Source organism: Somniosus microcephalus, chromosome 6, assembly GCF_052327205.1.
Source record: "Somniosus microcephalus isolate GS21.2 chromosome 6, FLI_Smic_1.0, whole genome shotgun sequence".
NCBI lineage: Eukaryota > Metazoa > Chordata > Chondrichthyes > Squaliformes > Somniosidae > Somniosus > Somniosus microcephalus.
Window position 1 is genome coordinate 36,448,421 of NC_140992.1, and position 8,106 is coordinate 36,456,526.

The following is an 8,106-nucleotide window of genomic DNA, read 5'->3' on the forward strand; positions in this document are numbered from 1 at the left end:
CCCTGCTAGCAACGAGCTGGAGAACACATTGCTGCAGATCAGTGAGGCGATTCATGGCCAAGGCATCATTCATCGTATTTAAGGTGGCATTCGTCGTGTGCAAGCCATTGATAAGGGCAAGCATGCACTCGTGTGATTGCCATGTTTGATGCTTCATGTAGGTGGCCACTCTCCATGGACGAAGGCATCATTGCAAAGGCCTACGACATCATTCCACTTATGCTTGAGACAGACTCCCCCAATCTCACTGCAAGCGTGCAGTGCGGCTGGAATGCAGGGGCTGGGTTAAAAAGCCACTGACAGACACACTGCACTTACTTCCGGGTTTCCTGCACGCTATCAGACCCCACCCCTGCTCGCAGCGCATCGCAAACTTAAAATCCAGCCCCATGTTCCTCTGGCGACTGCTGGCAATTTAAATGTTTACATTATCTGTCAACATAACAGACGATGATCAGGTGAGATAATTCAAGGTTGCTTGCTTCAAAAATCAACTTTTTTGAAGTCATAGAATCATAGACCAATACAGCACAGAAGGAGGCCATTTGGCCCATCGAGTCTGCACCGGCTCTTTCGAAGAGCAATCCAGTTAGTCCCACTCCCCCCTTTCCCCATATCCCGGCAATGTTTTTCTCCTTCAAATATTTATCTAATTCCCTTTTGAAGGCTACTATTGAATCTGTAGCCACCACCCTATCAGGCAGTGCATTCCAAATGCTAACCACTTGTTACGTAAAAAAGTTTTTCTTCATGTCGCCTCTCGTTCTTTTGCCAATCACCTTAAATCTGTGCCCTCTCGTCATCGACCCTTCAACCATTGGAAACAGTTTCTCTTCAGTTATTCTATCTAAACCCTTTTAAACACCTCTATCAAATCTCTTATTAGCCTTCTCTGCTCTAAGGAGAACAACCCACAGCTTCTCCAGTCTATCCACATAACTGTAACAGGAAGTGTATGCAGACATAAATTTAGCATTAAATCTTAGTTAAAGACATTTCAATTGGTCTTTTCTCGTCTAAACTTCATTCATTCACAGGCATCAAATAATCTTTAGGACAAGCAACTGGCAGGTGGCCAGCGCAAGCTATGTATCCTCATTTAGCTCCGCTGATGGGTGTGTTAAATTCTCAGTTGGTGTAAGCGAGGAAAATCTGGATGGTAAAACAGAACTAACAGACTCAAGTGTTACCCAGATCAATAGTTTTATTACGAGTGCACACGGGAGAACTATCTCAGCTACCCTTAGCTAGAGACATCGTTCTCAAGGGATAAAAGTGTCAATACAGCTTAGTTTATACAGTTTATTAGAGAACACCCACTTATTACTAATGGGGGTGTATACATGAGAATATTGATGCTTAATTAGTTTACATGATTAATCAATCAACTATTAGGCCTGTCCTTTGAACTTGAGTACCCTCTGGATATGTCAGTAAAAAGCTTGTCGACTGCAGAGGCTTCATATTCATGAGCTATCTCTTACTCTTGTTATCGGTATGGGAAAGTATTTTCCAGCAGAGTCATGGCTAGATGAATACAAAGCCACATTGAATTATGCAGCTGGCTGACTACTCTTCAAGGCCTTATTTGCTGCTACTCCTTAATCGTGCCTTTGTACTCTTATCTCTTCCAAGAACAGGCTCTTTCTAAACAGTTACCAAGTTGTAATTACAAGCAACACTTCAGCTAATTTTATTTATATTAGTTTAAAAAGGGTTAATATAGCCAAGTATCCCATGGTGCTTTGCGTTTGTTTTCCAGCCTAACAAGACTGAATGGTACCTTTCAGACATATTATACCAGTCAAATATTGAGGCCCACCCCTTTATATCCCCTAAGCCAAATTTTATCTTAATAGTTGACATCATGAAATGCAAAGCAGTGATAGAATCCTGCACCTTGTGAAAGTTATAACCATATGCAAAATCAAGGAAGTTACACCTTTATAAATCACTGCTTAGTCCTCAGCTCGAGTATTGTGTCCAATTCTAGCCATCACATTTTAGGAAGAATGTCAAGGCCTTGGAGAAGGTGAAGAGGAGATTTACCAGAATGGTCCCAGGGATGAGGGACCTCAATTATGTTGAGAGACTAGAGAAGCTGGGATTATTCTCATTAGAGCAGAGAAGGTTAAGAGGAAATATAATAGAGCTGTTCAAAATTATGAGGGGTTTTGATAGGGAGAAACTGTTTCCACTGGCAGGAGGGTCAGAGGACACAGATTTAAGATAATTGACAAAATAGCCTGCAAGGCTATGGGGAAAGAGCAGGGGAGTAGGACTAATTGCATACGCCTTCAAAGAGCCAGCACAGACATGATGGGCCGAATGCTCTCCTTCTGTGCTGTATCATTCGATCTCCCTCATCGGACTAGATTTACTCTTCCATTTCCCTCCCACAATAAGGGGGTATGTAGTATAATCCAACTAATATTTCCATTCCTCCTTTCTTAGCTATTCTCTCTAAAAATATTGGCCCAGAAATTCAGGTCAGGGGCTTCCCGCGGGTGCAAGCCTCCGACCTGCACTGACCAAGCGCGCCGACCGTTGAGCTGTGGGCCCATGTGGGATTCCGATCCTGGGCCTCCTCCAACTGCCGGCGTGCAGTGCTTGCGTATCCCAGGGGCGCAGTTAGTTCGATGCATCCCCTGGGATCACGTGGACCATGGAGAGCCAATGGTAGCAGGGAATGCCCATTCATAAAATTGACAGGAAGACCTGTCAAAACTATAAATACTATAAGCCCCAAAACATCACTAAAACTTCAAATAAATTAAAAAAAAACACATTTTTAAAATAACTATAAATTACATAAAATAACTTTTAAACAATAATTTAAATTTTGAAAAAATTAATTTACATTTTCTAACGGGGCTAAAATAAACTTACCTTTCTTTAAAGTATTTAAAAATAATAAACCTGTGGAAAAAATGTTTTAATTTTAATTAATTCACCACTTACCTTGTTAAAAGCAGGCCTTGTGCCTGCTTTTTACATGTGTAACTCCTGGAGACTTACCCTCCCGGAGAAACCTGCAAAAAAAACGTAAGTTCCATGCGCACACGCTGCCTCCCCGGCGCACGCATTCGGCCTCTGAACCCTTTCCTTTAAGGGAACGGAAGTTCCGGTTTCCCACGCATGCACGAAACCGGCACTTCCATTGGGCCTACAGGTGAGTACCCCATGCATATTCACCCGTGGAGACCCGAACTTCTGGGCCATTGGAACCCGGTGTTTATTTTTCCACCCCTGACGAGTTTGCAGCCACATTTGCTAGTGCTGTTAAATCCATATCTTGCATCATAATTGTTTCTAATTCCCAGTTTATTATCCACTCTGAGCATTGCAACACAATGCAGATTTTTGTATTTAACACTACTTTGTCCAAATTAATACCTTTTTCCTGTTTATAACTGGTCAATTTGATTTTACTCTTCTACTCCTTGTTCCTTCTGCATATCTTTTTACTATTTTTTAAAATTTGTGTATTTATTTCATTTATTTCTACCTTCTCTAATTACTCGATAGCTTTCATTTTCCCTCCCCAACCGTCCTTCCTAGTTTAAATGAGTCTTCACTTCCCTTTTTATCTGGTTTGTCAGTTCATTAGCTCCCTTTTTCAGCCTTCCTTGTAAAATAGCTTCCAGCTTCCCAGAACTAGTACCAATGCCCCATAAAACAGAAACCTTCTTCCTGACATCAACCCATCAGCCATGTATTGAGCTCCCTAATCTTACTATCGTTCCAATTCTGGCATATGGCTGGGGGAGTAATCCAGAGATGTCCACCTTTAAAGTCCTGCTCCTAAGCCTGCTTCCCAAACTCCTTTTGCAGTACTTCAGGCCTTTCCTATATCGTTGGCTCCCATGTGGACCACGATGACTGGGTGCTTCCCCCCGCAATCTTTTCCAGTCTCTCCAAAATGTCTTACATAGAAACTTAGAAGATAGGAGCAGGAGTAGGCCATTCGGCCCCTCGAGCCTGCTCCGCCATTTAATGAGATCATGGCTGATCATCCAAATTCAGTACCCGGTCCCTGCTTTCTCCCCATATCCCTTGATCCCTTTAGCCTTAAGAAACATATCTAACTCCTTCTTGAATATATTTAATGAATTGGCCTCAACTGCCATGTGTGGTAGAGAATTCCACAGGTTCACCACTCTCTGGGTGAAGAAATTCCTCCTCATCTCAGTCCTAAATGGCTTACTCCTTATCCTTAGCCTGCGACCCCTGGTTCTGGACTCTCCCGCCATCGGGAACATCCTTCCTGCATCTAGTCTGTTTAGTCCCGTTAGAATTTTATAAGTTTCAATGAGATCCCCTATCATTCTTCTAAACTCTAGTGAATATAAGCCTAATCGACCCAATCTCTCCTCATACGTCATTCCTGCCATCCCAGGTATCAGTCTGGTGAATCTTCGCTGCACTCCCTCCATGGCAAGAACATCCTTCCTCAGATAAGGCGACCAAAACTGCACACAATACTCGAGGTGTGGTCTCACCAAGGCCCTGTACAACTGCAGCAAGACATTCTTGCTCCTGTACTCGAATCCTCTCGTTATGAAGGCCAACATACCATTTGCCTTCTTAACCGGCTGCTGTACCTGCATGCTTACCGTCAGCCACTGGTGCACAAGGACACCCAGGTCTTGTTGCACTTTCCCTTTTCCCAATCTATTGCTGTTCAGATAATAATCTGCCTTCCTGTTTTTGCCACCAAAGTGGATAACCTCGCATTTATCCACATTATAATGCATCTGCCCAATCAGCCAACCTGTCCAAATCATACTGGAGTTTCTCTGCATCCTCCTCACAGCACACACGCCCACCTAGCTTTGTGTCGCCTGCAAACTTGGAGATATTACATCTAGTTCCCTCGTCTAGATCATTAATATATATTGTGAATAGCTGGGGTCCTAGCACCGATCCCTGCAGTACCCCACTAGTCACTACCTGCCACTCAGAAAAAGACCAGTTTATTCCAACTCTTTGCTTCCTGTCTGCCAACCAGTTCTCTATCCAAGTCAGTACCTTATCCCAATCCCATGTGCTTTAACTTTGCACGCTAATCTCTTATGTGGGACCTTATCGAATGCATTCTGAAAGTCCCAAAACACCACATCCACTGGTTCTCCTTTATCTATTCTACCAGTCACATCCTCAAAAAATTCCAGTAGTCAAGCATGATTTACCTTTTGTAAATCCATGTTGACTTTGTCCAATCCTGTCACTGTTTTCCAAGTGCTCTGCTACTACATCTTTTATAATGGACTCTAGCATTTTCCCCACTACTGATATCAAGACTTACCGGTCTATAATTCCCCGTTTTCTCTCTACCACCTTTTTTAAATAGTGGCGTTACATTAGCTACCCTCCAATCCATGGGAACTGTGCCAGAGTCTATAGAATTTTAGAAGATGACCAGCAATGCATCTACTATTTCTAGGGCCACTTCCTTAAGTACCCTAGGATGTAGATTATCAGGCCCTGGGGATTTATTGGCCTTCAATCCAGTCAATTTCCTTAACACCATTTCCTTACAAATACTGATTTCATTCAGCTCCTCCCTCGCATTAGATCCTATGTTCCCCAACATCTCTGGGAGGTTATTTGTGTCCTCCTTTGTGAAGACAGAACCAAAGTATGTATTTAATTGGTCCGCCATTTCTTTGTTCCCCATTATAAATTCCCAATTCTGACTGCAAGGGACCTACGCTTGACTTCAATCTTTTTCTCTTCACATATCTATAGAAGCTTTTAGAGTCAGTTTTTATGCTCCCTGAAAGCTTACTCTCACACTCTATTTTCCCTCTTAATTAATCCCTTTGTCCTCCTTTGCTGAATCCTAAATTGCTCCCAATCCTCAGGTTTGCTGCTTTTTCTGGCCAATTTATATGTCCTCTCCTTGGATCTTATGCTATCCCTAATTTCCCTTGTTAGCCACAGTTGAGTCACCTTTTTTGTTTTATTTTTATGCCAAACAGGGATGAACAGATTCTGTAGTTCATCCATGCGATCTTTAAATGTTTCCATTGCCTATCCACCTTAAAGTCAACCCTTTAAGTAACATTTCCCAATCCATCATAGCCAACTCGTGCCTCATACCATCGTAGTTTCCATTATTTAAATTCAGGACCCTAGTCTCTGAGTCAACTACTTCACTCTCCATCTTAATGAAGAATTCTATCATATTATGATCGCTCCTCCCCAAGGGGCCTCGCACAAGATTGCTAATTAATCTTTACCGTGGCACTTAGGAGACAAAGAACGTCTGAGACTTAGTCCATGTGGCTCAATACAATGTCTGAGGCTGGTGCTTCTTCAGGGGACTGAGCCCAAACTTTTACTCTTTAGTCGAGGTGTTACTGTCTTGTAATCCAGCAAACGTAGACCCACCCAGCTTTTGGGCTACAAGGAGATGTCCCCTGAATGACACGATCCAGGCCCCTTGAAGGTGGTGGTCTTCGCAGTGACTGCCAGCTCAGGATTGCAGGATCTTGGTCCCAATGTAAGAATATTAATCGCTGGACATGGTACTCGTATGATGGGATTACCATGAAAGAAATTGACCACATTCTGCTAGGGTCCAGGTAGAAATCCTTCAGGCAATAGTCTTCCGGTTTCTCGAATTTGATTCTGACCACAGACCTGCAGTGGTGACCATTCATCCACACCTGAAGAAAGCTCCAACTGAGAAGCAGGAAATTGGACCTTTGAAAACTGGATGACATCAACGTCAATTTTACATATCCAGAACGTCAAGTCAGGTTTAACAGGATCTTCAAATCCTTCATCACTGAACAGCGTCGAAGAGGAATGGCAGTGAAAATGCTGGTTTCTGAGCCATAACAAATCACTAATTATAATAGCAGAGACTTCAAAAAAAGTGTTAAATTTAACAAAGAGAAGAACACTGTAAAACTTGCATTATTTATACTAAAGTAATGCCTAGGTTCCTGATGCCCTGCAAAATATCTACAATATACTGGTGCTAACTCTACCCTGAATTTTATAGCTAGAGTCTGTCATTTCAGGTTAAATCTGGGTTTGAGTGGCATAACCTCCACAGTTGCTACTTCTTATTTCCTTCATGGAGGAGTGAACTGGAATTTCTTAACGTTTTGCCTCGATAGCTTTGCTCATGACTGGAAAGGAGGCAACATCTCTGCTTATTTCCCAGTTTTGTAAGACTTCTGATCCTGAACATGTATAACAGTATTAAGTGATAACAGGCATGCAGCAGATGAGGAAAGATTCCATTACTGAACTGAGATTCCTAGTCACTGAACACCACATTCCTTCAAGGTGCAGAGCTGACTTAGATTGTTCAGTTTAATGCAGCTGTCTTGTGTAAACTGATTCTAAGGATTTACTTTTCAAATAAAAATAAACCTTACCTGAAGATATGTTTCCCATTAAAAAATAAAGACAAGTTGCACACCCTGAAATTGCCTGCCTGTAATATCAGCAACAAGATCACAGGCTTGACACAGGGAGGACGAACGTGCATTTATTTCCCCATTGAACTACTTAGAAATCCACACCCAATTTTCAAAAGGCTAACGTGCAAGTAACGTAATGGAAAAGGCTAGACTCGCCGCTGCTTTTGTTGCTCAGTGTCAATCTCATTTTACAAACTTGCAGAGGCCACCGTGGCAGTTCTGTACATTCGGGCAGGGATTTACCGAGCGTCTGTTGAGAATTCAACTCAAGGGCTGATGGTTACCACTGAGAGATTGGTAACCATGAAGTCTTACTATACAATGCTGGTTGATTAGTAGAGTGACTTCTCCTTTAAGCAGATGGCACTCATGAAACAATCACAGGCCGCTATAAAGACTAGATCACTATCAACTGCAGGGAATTAGTCCTGCAATAACAAATTGGTTGCAGGTTTCAATAAAATTTAAGATTAATACACTCGCAAGAAAAAAAATCCTTTTTCCACATTTAGGAGGTAACTATTTGAAGTGCTGAAATTAATATGCATACAAACTTCAAAAATTTTACAGCATTTTTATATTTATAATGTCAATAGTTCAGATTTCAGGGTAACTCAATTTGATCATGCAGATAACAGCATCATACAAATACTTCTCGGCATAG